General features: G+C 39.0%; 1 protein-coding gene across 7 annotated transcripts in view; it reads left to right on the forward strand.

Annotated features, from left to right (window-relative positions):
• Nucleotides 1-16,245, forward strand: part of DPP6 (dipeptidyl peptidase like 6) — a 1,188,326-nt gene that overhangs the window by 744,408 nt on the left and 427,673 nt on the right. The gene's annotated exons all lie outside the window — the stretch shown is intronic.

Here is a 16,245-nt window from a genome sequence, read left to right on the forward strand (position 1 = left end):
GTATATGACAGATAATGATAATTTCTGAGACCAAGTCACCCCTTACAACGTGTAAAGGTGTTTGCTACGTGTCACAAGTATTTTGGGTTTAGCATGCCTATTCTCGTAGGCATCGGGTGAAGAATTGTCCCACCCATTATTTCCTTATTGGGAGCACACTACACCTGTGTTTACACAGCAAGCCAGTCATTTGAGAAGGTTAAATTATTAATAGCTGACCTTGGTATTTGTACATCATGAAGACACATACTGGTTCAGGCTCTCAATTCAGGTATGAGTATATGTTTATGATCAAAACATGATTTTATTAATTTTATTGCACAAGTAATATGTATAAATAGAAAAAAAGTAAATAGTGGAAATATATTAAATTGGCTGGGCATGGTGGCTCATCCTATAATCTCAGCACTTTGGGAGGCCGAGGCAGGCAGATCACCTGAGGTCAGGTGTTTGAGACCAACCTGGTCTCCATCTCTGCTAAAAATACAAAAATAAGACAGGCGTCATGGTGCATGCCTGTAATCCCAGCTACTCAGGAGGCTGAGGCAGGAGAATTGCTTGAATCCGGGAGGCGGAGGTTGCAGTGAGCCGAGATCATACCACTGCACTCCAGCCTGGGTGACAAGTGAGACTCCATCTCAAAAAAAAAAAAAAAAAAAGAAAAGAAAAGAAATATTAAATGAACAACAATAATCCTTTTATAATTATTTTCTCATACTGTCAGTTCTACAACCAGTCCCTAGATACTGTCACTTTCCACCATTTCTGATTTAAGTCTTCTGGTATTTATTCATGTGCTTTTTTTTTGTTTTGAGACGGAGTCTCATTCTGTCATCCAGGCTGGAGTGCAATGGCATGATCCTAGCTCATCACAACCTCTGCCTCCTGGATTCAAGTGATTCTCCTGCCTCAGCCTCCCAAGTAGCTGGTATTACAGACGTGTGCCACTACACCTGGCTAACTTTTGTATTTTTACTAGAGATGGGGTTTCGCGATGTTGGCCAGGCTGGTCTTGAACTCCCCACCTCAGGTGATCCACCCGCCGTGGCCTCCCAAAGTGCTGGGATTATAGGCGTGAGCTACTGTGCCCAGCCTTATTCATGTACTTTTTAATATCATGTTGATATGTCAATGTCCACAGACTACCAACTACGAAGGTCAAAATTTAGCTGCTTTACATTTCCTCCCACTTCCTTCTCTTCACTCTGAGTTACAAAACCTATAATGCTATTTAAAGTCCTCTATAGATGTATTTCATAACCACGTGTGAAAATTTCTTCATATATAAGTTTCTTGTTCATTGATTCTAAATGCACCTCTTGACTTGTCACTAGATAAGATGGGAAAGAAGCATGCTTAAAAGACTTTCTCCTCAATCCCAGCTTCCTACTCTTTCTCTTCCCTTTAAGTAATATTTGCAATCTTTTTTCACTTTAATAAAATCTCTCATCAAATAATAAGTTGGTTTTTAATTCGTGTCCTTTGCAGGGACATGGATGAAACTGGAAAACATCATTCTCAGTAAACTATCGCAAGGACAAAAAATCAAACACCGCATGTTCTCACTCATAGGTGGGAATTGAACAATGAGAACTCATGGACACAGGAAGGGGAACATCACATTCCGGGGACTGTTGTGGGGTGGGGGGAGGGGGGAGGGACAGCATTAGGAGATATACCTAATGCTAAATGATGAGTTAATGGGTGCAGGAAATCAACATGGCACATGGATACATATGTAACAAACCTGCACATTGTGCACATGTACCCTAAAACCTAAAGTATAATAAAAAAAAAATCAAAAACACATTTACAACATTCACTATTCCATTTTTTAATTTCTAATTTCTGTGGGTACATAGTAGGTATGTATATTTATGGGACACATGACATATTTTGATACAGGCATACATGAAATAATAAACACACCAGGGTAAATAGAGTATCCATCCCCTCAAGCATTTGTCCTTTCTTTGTGTTACAAACAATCCAATTATACTCTTTTAGTTATTTAAAAATGTATAATAAGGTATTGTTGACTGTAGTCACCTTGTTATGCTATCAAATAGTAAATCTTATTCTTTTTAACTCTATTTTTGTACCCATTAACCATCCCCCCTGCCCACTCCCACCATCCACCACTATCCTTCCCAACCTCTGATAACCATTGTTCTACTCCCTAGCTCCATGAGTTGTTTAATTTTTGGCTCCCACAAATAAACAAGAACATGCCAAGTCTGTCTTTCTGTGCCAAGTTTGTCTTTCTTAGATTATTTCACTTAACATAATGACCTCCAGTTTCATTCATGTTGTCGCAAATGACAAGATCTCATTCATTTTTTGTGGCCAAATAGTACTCCATTGTGTATACGTACCATATTTTCTTTATCCATTCATCTGTTGATGGACACTTGGGTTGCTTCCAAATCTTGGGTATTATAAACAGGTCTGCAACTAACATAGGAGTGCAGGTGTCTGTTTGATACACTGATTTCCTTTCTTTTGGGTACATACCTAGCACTAGGATTACTGGATCATATGGTAGCTCTGTTTTCAGTTTTTTGAGGAACTTCCAAACTGTTCTCCATAGTGGTTGTACTAATTTACATTGTTATCAACAGTGTATGAGGGTTTCCTTTTCTGCATATCATTGTCAGCATTTGTTATTGAATGTCTTTTGGATATAAGCCATTTTAACTGGGGTGAGATGGTGTCTCATTATAGCTTTGATTTGCATTTTTCTGATGATCAGTGATGTTGAGCACCTTTTCATGTACCTGTTTACCATTTGTATGTCTTCTTTTGAGAAATGTCTATTCAGATCTTTTGCCCATTTTTAATTGGATTATTAGATGTTTTCCTGTAGAGTTGTTTGAGCTCCTTATATATTCTGCTTATTAATCCCTTGTCAGATGGATAGTTTGCAAATATTTACTCCATTCTGTGGGTTGTCTTTTAACTTTGTTGATTATTTCCTTTGCTGTGCATTTTAACTCAATGTCATTCCAATTGTCCATTTTTGCTTTGGTTGTCTTTGCTAAATGGGGTATTACTCAAGAAATTTTTACCCAGTACAGTGTCCTCGAGAGTTTCCCCAATGTTTTTTTTTTTAGCAGTTTCATTGTTTGAGGTCTTACGTTTAGGCCTTTAATGCATTTTGATTTGATTTTTGTATATGGTGAGAGGGAAGGGTCTAGTTTTATTCTTCTGCATATGGATATCCAGTTTTCCCTTCACCATTTATTGAAGAGGCTGTCCTTTCCCCAACATATGTTCTTGGCAACTTTGTTGAAGATGAGTTCACTGTAGGTATATGGATTTGTTTCTAGGTTCTCTGTTCTGTTCCATTGCTCTATGTGTCTGTTTTTATGCCAGTACCATGCTGTTTGGATTACTATAGCTCTGTAGTATAATTTGAAGTCAGATAATATGATTCATCCAGTTTTGTTCATTTTACTTAGAATAACTTTGGTTATTGTGGATCTTTTGTGATTCCATGTAAATTTTAGGATAGTTATTTCTGTTTTTGTGAAGAATGTCATTAGTATTTTGATAGAGATTTCACTGAACCTGTAGACTGCTTTAGATAGTATGGAAATTTTAACAATATTGATTCTTATAATCCATTAACATGGAATATATTTTTATTTTTTATGTCTGCTTCCATTTCTTTCATCAATCTTTTATAGTTTTCATTGTAGAGATATTTTACTTCTTTAGTAAGGTTAATTTCTGGGTATTGTATTTTATTTGCAGTGATTTAAATTGAATTACTTTCTTTTTTAATTTTATTATTATTATACTTTAAGTTTTAGGGTACATGTGCACAATGTGCAGGTTTGTTACATACGTATACATGTGCCATGTTGGTGTGTTGCACCCATCAACTCGTCATTTAGCATTAGGTATATCTCCTAATGCTATCCCTCCCCTTCCTTCCACCCCACAACAGTCCCCGGTGTGTGATGTTCCCCTTCCTGTGTCCATGTGCTCTCATTGTTCAATTCCCACCTATGAGTGTTTTCAGATTGTTCACTGCTGGCATATAGAAATACTACTGATTTTTGTATGTTGATTTTATATCCTGCAACTTTGCTGAATTTTTTTTATCAGTTCTAATTTTTTTTAGTGAAATCCTTAGGTTTTTCCAAATATAAGATCATATTATCTGCAAACAGGGATAATATGGGCAGGTCCAGAAATATCATCCAAGAACCAAGGCCTAGAATTGGGGACCCCAAGAGCCCACTTAGTACCCTGCCGCTTTGTGCCTGAGCTGGTACCTAAGTTGCAAGACAAAGTGCTTTTTACCTTTACTTCTTTTCTTAAGCAGAAGAAGTCTCTCCCTGTAGCCCCACAGCTGGGAGTGTCCTGGGTCACACTTGAAGCCAGCCTGTCTCTGAGTCTTACCCAAGACCCTGAGCAAGTACTGCCTGAGTACCACTGCTACTGATTATTTAGGGCCCAAGAGCTCCTTAGTCAGCAGGTGAGGAATCCTGCCAGGATTGGGTTCTTCCATTCAAGGCAGGCACAGGGTATGTTTAGAAATGTCATCCCATCATTTTTTATGGCTGCATAGTATTCCGTGGTGTATATGTGCCACATTTTCTTAATCCAGTCTATCGTTGTTGGACATTTGGGTTGGTTCCAAATCTTTGCTATTGTGAATAGTGCCGCAATAAACATATGTGTGCATGTGTCTTTATAGCAGCATGATTTATAGTCCTTTGGGTATATACCCAGTAATGGGATGGCTGGGTCAAATGGTATTTCTAGTTCTAGATCCCTGAGGAATCACCACACTGACTTCCACAATGGTTGAACCAGTTTACAGTCCCACCAACAGTGTAAAAGTGTTCCTATTTCTCCACATCCTCTCCAGCACCTGTTGTTTCCTGACTTTTTAATGATGGCCATTCTAACTGGTGTGAGATGGTATCTCACTGTGGTTTTGATTTGCATTTCTCTGATGGCCAGTGATGATGAGCATTTTTTCATGTGTTTTTTGGCTGCATAAATGTCTTCTTTTGAGAAGTGTCTGTTCATGTCCTTTGCCCACTTTTTGATGGGGTTGTTTGTTTTTTTCTTGTAAATTTGTTTGAGTTCATTGTAGATTCTGGATATTAGCCCTTTGTCAGATGAGTAGGTTGCAAAAATTTTCTCCCATTCTGTAGGTTGCCTGTTCACTCTGATTGTAGTTTCTTTTGCTGTGCAGCATGTCCTTTGTAGGGACATGGATGAAACTGGAAAACATCATTCTCAGTAAACTATCACAAGGACAAAAAACCAAACACCGCATGTTCTCACTCATAGGTGGGAATTGAACAATGAGAACTCATGGACACAGGTAGGGGAACATCACACTCCGGGGACTGTTGTGGGGTCGGGGGAGGGGGGAGGGATAGCATTAGGAGATATACCTAATGCTAAATGATGAGTTAATGGGTGCAGCAAACCAACATGGCACATGGATATATATGTAACAAACCTGCACATTGTGCACATGTACCCTAAAACCTAAAGTATAATAATAATTAAAAAAAAAAAAAAGAAATGTCATCCCAGAGCTAGGACCTGGAATGAGGGTCTCATGACTCTTCCTGGTGCCCTATTCTACTGTGACTGAGCTGGTATCCAAGTTACAAGACAATTTCCTCTTTTCTCTTCCCTCTCCTCTCCTCAAGCAGAGGGAAAGAATCTCTCCCAGAGCTGCAAGCTGTGCTGCCTTGGGTTTGTGAAGGGGTGATGCAAGCACTCCCTTGGCCACCCCAGCTACTGTCTCACCAGGTTGTGTGTCCCCCAAGTGTACTGGCTCTGAGCCAAGAACAGCACCAAGACTTGCACAGGAATTGCAGTTCTTGTGGCCTAGGCTGCCTTTCAAGTTATTTTAGGACCCCAGACCACTTTAGCCCACAGTGGTGAGGCTTGCTGGAACTCAGGTTCCCACTGCTGGGATATGCAATTCCCCAATGGCTGGGGCTGGTCTAAATGCTCCCTTTGTGGGAATTGACTGAGTTCTGCCTAGCGTTGCTTTACTCTGTGACAAAGCAACACTGAGTTTCAATGCAAAGTCCCACAGTCACTGCATTCTCCCTGCCCTAAGCAAACAGATTCTCTGTGCCACACAGCTGCTGCCAGGGGATGAGGAAGGGGAAACTCAAGACTGTCTTTCCCACTCTCTTCAGTGCTACTTCAGTGATATGAAGTCAAAACCAGATACTGTGATCATTAATCTGATTTTTGGTTCTTGACGAGCTGCTTTTTTCTGTGAATAGTTGTTCAATTGGTGTTCCTATAGAGAGGATGATCAGTGAAGACTTTTATTTGGCCATCTTGCTCTGCCTCCTTTCAACATTCACAATTTTATACTTAAACAAATATTTCTGCTGTAAATCTGAAGATGTAATGAAGCCATAGAGAGAGGAAAAAATATATAATCCTATATAACTAAACAACTTGTCTTGAGGCATTCCAGTCAAGTGAACTTTTCTTAAAATTCATTAATAGTTATAATTGGTCTATTGATATTGGAACCATGACTTAAACAAATTGGGTTTTCTCAATAATTTTATTGGATTATTTCTACTTGAAATAAAAAAATAAAACTGTCCTTGTTACAGACAAAATGAATTCCTGCACAGAACATGCCAAAATAATATATATATAGTAGTCCCCCTTATCTGCAGAGTATCCATTCCAAGAACCCCAGTGGATGCCTGAAACCATGGATAGTGCTGAATCCTACATATACTATGGGGTTTTATTGCACACATATACCTATGATAAAATTTAACTTATAAATTAGGTGCAGTCAGAAATTAATAATGATAACTAGAAATAAAGTAGAAAAATTTTACCAATATACTGTAACAAAAGTTACATGAATGTGTTCTCTCTCACTCTCTGTCAAAATAATCTCAGTATTTCTAGACCATGGTCAACTGAGGGTAACTGAAACTGTGGAAAGAAAACCATGGCTAAGGAGGGGTCTACTGTGAGTAAGTTTAGAAAGGTTACAGAATGCAAGGTCTATTTACACATATTAATTGCATTTCTATATACTAGCAACACAAAGTTGAAAAAATTTTGAAAATACAAATTGTATTAGTCAGCTTGAGCTATCAACAAAATATGCAGACTGGGTGGTTTAGAAAACAGAATTGCAACAAAAGCCAAAATTGGCAAGTGGGATCTAATTAAACTAAAGAGCTTCTGCACAACAAAAGAAACTATCATCAGAGTGAACAGGCAACCTACAGAATGGGAGAAGAAAATTTTTGCAATCTATCCATCTGACAAAGGGCTAATATCCAGAATCTACAAAAAACTTAAACAAATTTACAAGAAAAAAACAACTCTATCAAAAAGTGGGCGAAGGATATGAACAGACACTTTTCAAAAGAAGACATTTATGCGGCCAAGAAACATGTGAAAAACAGTTCATCATCACAGGTCATTAGAGAAATGCAAATCAAAACCACAATGAGATACTATCTCGCTGCAGTTAGAATGACGATTATTAAAAAGTCAGGAAACAACAGATGCTAGAGAGGATGTGGAGAAATAGGAACACTTTTACACTGTTGGTGGGAGTGTAAATGAGTTCAACCATTGTGGAAGACAGTGTGGTGATTCCTCAAGGATCTAGAACTAGAAATACCATTTGACCCAGCCATCCCATTACAGGGTATATACCCAAAGGATTATAAATCATTCTACTATAAAGACGCATGCACTTGTATGTTTATTGCAGGACTATTCACAATAGCAAAGACTTGGAACCAACCCAAATGCCCATCAATGTTAGACTGGATAAAAAAATGTGGCACATATACACCATGGAATACTATGCAGCCATAAAAAAGAATGAGTTCATGTCCTTTGCAGGGACATGGATGAAGCTGTAAACTATCATTCTCAGCAAACTAACACAGGAACAAGAAAACAAACACCACATGTTCTCACTCATAAGTGGGAGTTGAACAATGAGAACATATGGGCACAGGGAGGGGAACATCACACACTGGGGCCTGTCGAGGGGTGGGGGGCAAGGGAAGGGATAGCATTAGGAGAAATACCTAATGTAGATGATGGGTTGATGGGTGCAGCAAACCACCATGGCACATGTATACCTATATAACACACCTGCACATTCTGCATGTGTATCCCAGAACTTAAAGTATAATTAAAAAATAAATAAATAAATGCAGAATTTCATTTCTCACACTTCTGGAGGCTGGAAGTCCAAGATGAAGGTGCCAGCAGGGTTGGTTTATGGTGAAGTCTCCCTTCCTGGCCTGCAGACCTCACCTTCTTGCTATATCCTCTCACTGCTTTTTCTCTGTGAGTGCACATATGTGTGCCTGAAGAGAGGAAAATAGAGCTCTTGTTTCTCTTCCTCTTTTTTAAGTACAGTAGTCCTACCAGATTAGAGCTTCACCCTCTGATCTCATTTAACTTCAGTTTCTTCCTTAAAGGCGCTATCTCCAAATAGAATCACATTGGGGGTTAGGGCATCAACATATGGATTTGTTGGTAGGTACAATTCAGTACATAATGCCAGTGCACGTGGACATCTTTGGGATGGCCCTGTCTTACCTAACACAGTCTGTTCTCTGACCCCCAAAGATTCACATCCTTCTCATATATAAAGCATATTCATTCACTCTACCCCAAGGTCCCCAGAAATCTCAACCTATTATAGTATCAACTCAAAGTCTGTGATCTCATCAGTTCAGAACTCCCAAATTTTAACGTTGAAATCATCTGAATGGGTTTTGAGTAGGCCTTAGGGCATACTCCACCCAAAGCACAATTCATCTGTACTGTGGTTCTGAGAAACTGGAGAGGTAAACACAGTAGTGGGACAGGTATAGGATGACAGTTATAGACATTCTTGTTTACAAAGGGGAGAAAAGGAGTCACTAGTTCCAAACAACTTCTAAATTCAGCTGGGGAAACTGCATTAGGTTTACAGGCTTGGGAATAGTATCCTAGGGCTCTCAGGTCTGCCCTCTGGGAGTCATCCTTCTTCTTCGTGAATGACAGCTTGAGCTTGTAGCTGAGTAGTTTTATAAGCATGTTTTCTGCCTGAGAATTTTGGGGGTCTGAAATGGTTTGGCTCTGTGTTCCCACCCAAATCTCATGTCAAATTGTAATCCTAACGTGTTGAATGAGAGGCTGGTGGGAGGTGATTGGATCATGGGGCTGGTTTCTAATGGTTTAGCACCATCCCCCTAGTGCTGTCTTGTGATAGAGTTCTCACAAGATCTGGTTGTTTAAAAGTGCGTAGCACCTCCCTCTTTGCTTCCTTTCTCTCCTGTCACCATGTCACAGAGTGCTTGCTTCCCCTTTTCCTTCTACCATGATTGTAAGTTTCCTGAGGCCTCCCCAGCCATGCAGAACCATGAGTCAATTAAACCTCGTTTCATTATAAATTGCCCAGTCTCAGGTAGTTCTTTACAGCAGTGCGAGAATGGGCTAATACAGAGTCCAACAGCCGTTATTTGTTTCATACTCCCTCTCTCCTTTCAGTCTAAGCTGGCAATGTTTCTACAGATATAAATTCTTAAGAATCTGTGGATCTTCTATGTATGTCATGGGAATTCATTCCATTAGACAAGTGGCTCTTCCTAGGATTCTTCTAGATACTTTCATCTCTATGTTTGGCTTCTGCTGAGAGAGCTTTGGGGTCTGTGAATCACACATTTAAGCTCTTCAAAGGGCCTTTTGTGTAACTGAATATTTACCTTTTGATCTTTCAAGTATCAGCAAGGGTTTTTCAGCCATGCTCTCAGGATGGCAGTATCTTTCTTGACAGTGAATCTCTTAATTTCAGCATTTTTTATAATCTGAATAAAGTGGCACATTTCTCCAAAGAAGATATAAAAATAACCAGTCAGTGCATGAAAAGATGCTCAACATCATTAGCTTGTAATATTATTCATCTATAAAAAGGAATGAAGTAGTGGTACATTCTGTACATATTACAACATGGATGAACTTTGAAAACACAATACTAACTGAAATAAGCCAGTCACAACAAAATGCATATTGTATGATTCCATCTATATTAAATGTCCAGAATAGCCAAATGTTTAGAGACAGAAAGAAGATTTTTGGTTGCGAAGAGCTGAAGAGAGATGTGGGAGAATGGAGAGTGGCTGCTAATTGTTATGCTAATCTTTTGGGGGTAATGAAAATGTTCCAAATTTAGGTCAGTAATGGTGCACAACTCTGTGAACGTGCTAAGACCATTGTGTTGTAGACTTTAAATGGCTAAGTTTTATGGTATATGAATTTTATCTCTAATAAAGGTGTCAAGAAAGGAATAAACTAGGTAGGGAAACATATCAACCTATCCGCATATAATCATGTGAAGTCACAGGTGCCTAATGCTGTAACTCACTAAAGCAAACAGGCCGCTGAATATATTTTAAGGTTTCGGTTTATTTCTTGGATCTAAAAGAATGGAGGTAAGGACATGAAGAGGGAATGTATACCTTTGATGTATTTGATTTAGAAGCTTAAAATAAAGCATAACTACAATTTCTTAGTTCATAAGATGTGCTGAATAATGCTGACGACTTAGTTTCTACCATTTCAATAAAAAGTATCATGTGACTAATTTGGATATTATGCTACTAGTTTTCTTAGATTATTTGAAGACATGTGAACTTGTAAGGAAAAGCTTTTAAGATAAATTAGTATCTCTGTGAGACTTTTTATAGACATAAGTCTGGAGTATAACCATAAATAATATACTTTAGTAACACGAAGACTGCATTACAAGAAAGTAAGCAAAAATACAAGCAAAGGCACAGATTTTTAAAACAAATGCTCTCTTCATTCAAAAGAAATGGACTGAACATCTCTTTGCCAGGCCCCTTAGAGACATGAAGTTGCAATTCCTAACTAAAACAGAAAAGGAAAATATCAAGCTAGTATGGGAAATTGACTTGAAAGCAAATAACTAGTTCATTGATAGTAGCTCCTGGTAGCAGAAAAGAAAGCATGATCAACTTTGAGAAAGTAAAACACACACACACACACGTTGTAAAGAGGTATTGACTGTACATTTTCTTGTAGCTCCTCTAGCATCACTCAGGTAAGATTATTTAATGCAATTCTTATCCCAACAATAGTTATTTTGTTTCTTACATTTGGGGTTGGATGATTCTAGAGAGGTTTCTTCAGAGAAATATATTTTTATGTATTTTGAGTAAATCTCACTTTTGTAAAGAGAGAGAGTGTTCCCCTGACTCACAGCTGCTGCCGCGGCTTCCTTCCGTCTCTAAGGTTTTTGTGTATGGATGAGACGTTACCATCTCAGCTCTGACCTATGGATTCATATGGTGAACAATCTGCCAGTGGGACAGTTTAATTCAGGATTAGGTCGAAATCCCCAAGGTTCATATGGTGATTTACAGACGTGTTACCTGGTTTTAAATTTCATTGTTTCTAATCTCTTGATGGTACAGCATGATATAAATTTATTCTTTCATTATGATAAGAATCTACGAAGGAAATGGGAGTAGCACCTGCAACAGACAGCATGGATTCTACCTCTTTTACTTTAAGAAAAAAGAAAGAAATATAATTGGAAGTCTTGTTCCAGCATCCACAGTGCCTGACTCAGGGCACTCAATCAATAAATATGCTGGCAGAACTAAATGATGTGTTTCCTGCGTTCTCATTGAGCTTTTTCCTTGTTACTGAGCAGCATCTGTGTTAGATCCATCGCTGATGGAACAGGCTGCAGTGGTTTATTTTTAAGCAAAAGTGATCTCATTGGAATTTGTGAATTAATGGTACAGACGTTGGAAAATGGACAGCTTCTTTGATTTCCACCTGTTTTTGTGAAGTGTTGGTAAGGAGGCAAACAAATAGTATCCATTTTGTAGGAATAACATACAAATTGTTCTAAATACAAAGAGTGCTTTACTCTGAGCCTCAGCTTGGGGGTCTGTCTCCCCTGTGAAGCCGGCCCACCATAGCCCTTGTCTCCTTTGAGTTTTGAAAACACCTAGTGCTTGACATCTGCCAACCGATTCCTCATACATCTTTGGAGGAGTCATTTAACCTCTCAGTAGCTGAGTAGCTCAATGTAACTTTCCTTCCTCCTTGTTATGGTGGCGGTCAGGAGAGATCATAAATGTCATTGCACTCGGAAGACTATAAAGCACTTTAGAGTTGTCAGTTATTCCAAATTGCTCACAAAAGCAGAATCTTACAGAAAGTCTTGGACTCTTCCAGGTAGATTTTCTTTGTTACCGAGCTGAGTTTGTCAGTAGCTCACCTCTACCTGCAGGGATTGCATGCCACTGCAGCAGCTATGCTCGGGTGATGGGATTTATTTCTAGTTTTCTGGTATTTAAAATATTTAGAGAAGGAGTTCCAAAGGGTTCTCCAGGAATTTTACTATTTAACAAATATCTGAGGAAGGGAAAGGAGGCTGAGAAATCTGCATTACACATTGGCCTTGGTAAAGAATAACTACATCACTGCAGATTTCAGCATGCCTTTACACGCTGGTGAGCTAACCAGGCCAAGTCAATTTGAAGTGCCATGGAGTTTTCTATAATATATCAAGCTAAAGGGCTGGAAGGAACTTTATTTTTCACTGATCCCCGAATTGCCTTTGGGACGAAACCCAAACAGTGAAAGCCACTGCCCCTTCTTGCATCGCCAACTTTATGTTGCCTTCTAGTTTAAGAAGGAAGATTGAGCACAGAAATGTTCCTTATTTTGATGGCAAAAGCATGTGGAAGTGACAGCAAAATAAATAACGAAAAACATAGCTGCAGCCGGGCATGGTAGCTCACACTTGTAATCCCAGCACTTTGGGAGGCCGAGGTGGGCGGATCACCTGAGGTCAGGAGTTCGAGACCAGCCTGGCCAATATAGAGAAACCCTGTCTCTACTAAAAATACAAAAATTAGCTAGGCTTGTTGGCAGGTGCCTGTAATCCAAGCTACTCGGGAGGCTGAGGCAGGAGAATCATTTGAATGTGGGAGGCGGAGGTTGCAGTGAGCCAAGATTGCACCACTGCACTCCAGCCTGGGTGACGGAGCAAGACTCCATCTCAAAAAACAAACAAACAAAAGCATAGCTGCTTCTTTCTCAAAAACAAGAACAGGAATTCTTCACATACCTGGACTGAAAGGGAAGGCATCCTCACAAGAAGGAACAGGTAAAAACCTACAGCAGAAGGGAAGGCCAAATTTCTGTCATCCTCAAGCCATAGAGAATGAAGTCAGGCACAACAGGAGGGCTTGGAAGGTTGGTTTTCATGAGAGACCAGGGGTACATGGAGCCCATGCCTGAAAACTGGGTTCATGGTCAGAAGGCCTCAGATCATCCACTTGGGGGAAAAGGCTCCAGCCTAAATGACCACCCAAGACTTAGTTTAGAGCTGTTTCCTAGACAGAATCTCAAAACTGCCTGAGGACCACACAACCAGGGGCCTCTCAAGACCCAGAACACTTGTAAGATGGAAACTTACAACCAAGAACCACAAGGCGTCTGCAGAAAACATCCCCCTATAAAGCAGAAGCCAACCCAACACACATGAAAACTAAAATCCAAAGAAATTTAAATCAGCAGGGAAAACAGAAAATGACATTTTGATTTTTAAAAGAACTATGACTATGCTAAAGAAGCATGAAACTATAAAATATGAGTAGATGATCTTGAAAAAGTTATTTAGATATATTAGATATTAAAATGCAATTATTTTAAATTTAAATCCTTAGTTGGGTAATAGAACAGTCTAGGTGTATTAAAATATTGACAAATTGGAGATTGAACTGAATAAATCATCCAAATACTCCCAAAGCCATAAAAAGATGGAAAAACTTAAGAAAAAGCCCGAGGTATGGGGATTGACCTAGAAGCTCCGGCACAGCCCAGATGGGATTCTGGAAGGAGGGGATCAAATGCTGGAGGAGCCATATTGTATGAGATAATTATTGGTAGTATTCCTGATGTGAAGAAAAGTAGCCTTTAAGCTGAAAGTATTACTGACTGTTAAGCAGAATTTTTAAAGAAAATCCATGAGTGGACATTTTTCTAATGGAATTTCAGAATATCAAGTACAATGAGAGAATCTCCCTTCCCCTGTAGCATTTCCTGTTCACATTGTCTGCCACGCCATTGCCAACACACACAATCTCCTGAAAATACTGCATTCACCAACATCTTTCTGCCCTTACGAGCCTTCCTAGCTTGAATGTTTTTCTCTCTCCTTTATCTTGGCTAGCAGCCTCTTTCCTTCAGCAAGTCCTCCTGGAATCCCTCCCACTTTCTTATTTAATAGTCTGCTTCCATATTAGCAGGAGGAGCCCTGTTTCTCTCAGCACCGTCCCTGCTGTGTTCTGGTCATTCATTCTGCTTTGGCTCCACTGCTCTGTGAGCTTGTATAAAAAAGCCTGTATAAAGAGCCTTTCTCTTCTTCAGGGCTCAGCGTGGTTTGTGGAATGTGGCAGTCACCTGTGCCTGTCATTATCTCAGGTGATTTTGGGAATGAATCAAACGATAAACCAATGAATTAGATATCAGTTGAATGTGCAAATGAGCCATCTAGGTACAGAGAGGCCAGCAGTGAGTTTCTTAAGGAGACAGAGCTAATTAAGGACAGAGTCATGTCCTGGCTTGAATGGAGCACTTTTAATAGCATATATCATAATACCTCCACCACATACTTTCCCTATATAGAAGTCTTAAGTGTTTTAAAAATATCTTTAAAAAAACAAATAAAATTACAGTTTTTAAAATAAAATACATGTATAAAAAGAAAGATTTTCAGAAAGTGAATACATGGCCTTTTCATCTTTTATTTCCAAAGTTTGTTTAAATGGCAGTCTTACATGTTTTTTCTTATGAGACACATAGATACCTTAAGTTGCGTGGCTAGAATCATTCTTGAATAGTGAAGTTTAATCAGATAAAATGTAAATTTCAACATGATTATTTTTTTCTGACCATGTACTTAAGAATGTCTCAGGAAGTTTTAGACTTCTTAATTGCAAGATCAGAGTGTAACTTTATTAGATCAATGTCTAGTAATTTTTAAAATTCTCATTTATTGTCGTGTATATGGAAGTGCATCATGTTTGAAGCCATGTGCCTTTTCCTGAGGCTGCTTCAGCCACACCTAGAAAGCTCCTAGAGAGAAGAAAAAACTTGGTTTGGTTTAATGTGCTATGTTCAGCACCCGGGATAGCTCCATATACAGTCATGTCTCACAATTAAGGCCACCTTGAGTCACAGCATTCTGTAATTTTCAAAAGACTGCTACACACAGTAACCCTATATGATATTCAAGAGATCAATCAATGCACAAAGGAATACATGACTTTTCTGACAATTTCAGTAATTTGTTAACATCCAGACCCAAAAGGAAGAAACCAAAAGTGACGTAATAAAACTCATGCAATGTACTAGGGTCCTAGAAGCTTTGAAGATTTTATTTAGAGATTATTTATTCCAATTTGTTTGTGTAATCCTAGCAAAATTTCTTTCTGTTTTTCTAACCTGCCACAGAGTTTAAAACAGAAAATTAAAAGAGGCAAATGGTTCTGTCAAGGTCAAGAACAATAACAGTCCAAAAAGTGTAACAGCCAGAAATTGAAACAAGAAACAGACATACCCACCAGACATTGAAATACAAAAACACACAGATCTAGAGCCACTGAATGTGGAATACACACAGACATATGCACCTCAGTTAGCACCAGGATCACCCCACATAGCAGCACAACAGGAAACTGTTGAAATGAGAACTGGGAGTCTTTGAAAAACATGTGCAATGATATTTAGCATCTTCTATTTAAGAGGGCAGGGAAGTAAATAAGCATCCTAGGTAGATAATGGCCATCAGATATGGTCAAGTCAATATACAGAGGAGTTTCTTATTAGTATCACAGAAGTAAAGGTGGTGGAATGGACTAGCCTATAGGCTCACAGGTCAGGCATGCTGACAGCCCTGTGTCTTTTCAAAGTCAATAAGTGGATTTTTGTGCCTCTAATGGAGAGAGCTTCTTCTGAGGAGGAGCAAAAACTCTAGAAGCTTTGACCTCTGGAAATACAGGATAAAAGCTCTCAGATTTTTAAAGTCTCACCCACTGATGCCATTAACTGAACATCTCATCTTGGGATGAACATTAGTTGAGTGTGTTCCCAGGCTTATCCCAAGTGCTTTCTCCTAAGCCTTGTAACTGAGATGCGGCCAGGCAGAATCTGGTA

This window comes from Nomascus leucogenys, chromosome 13 (genome assembly GCF_006542625.1).
Source record: "Nomascus leucogenys isolate Asia chromosome 13, Asia_NLE_v1, whole genome shotgun sequence".
Lineage (NCBI taxonomy): Eukaryota > Metazoa > Chordata > Mammalia > Primates > Hylobatidae > Nomascus > Nomascus leucogenys.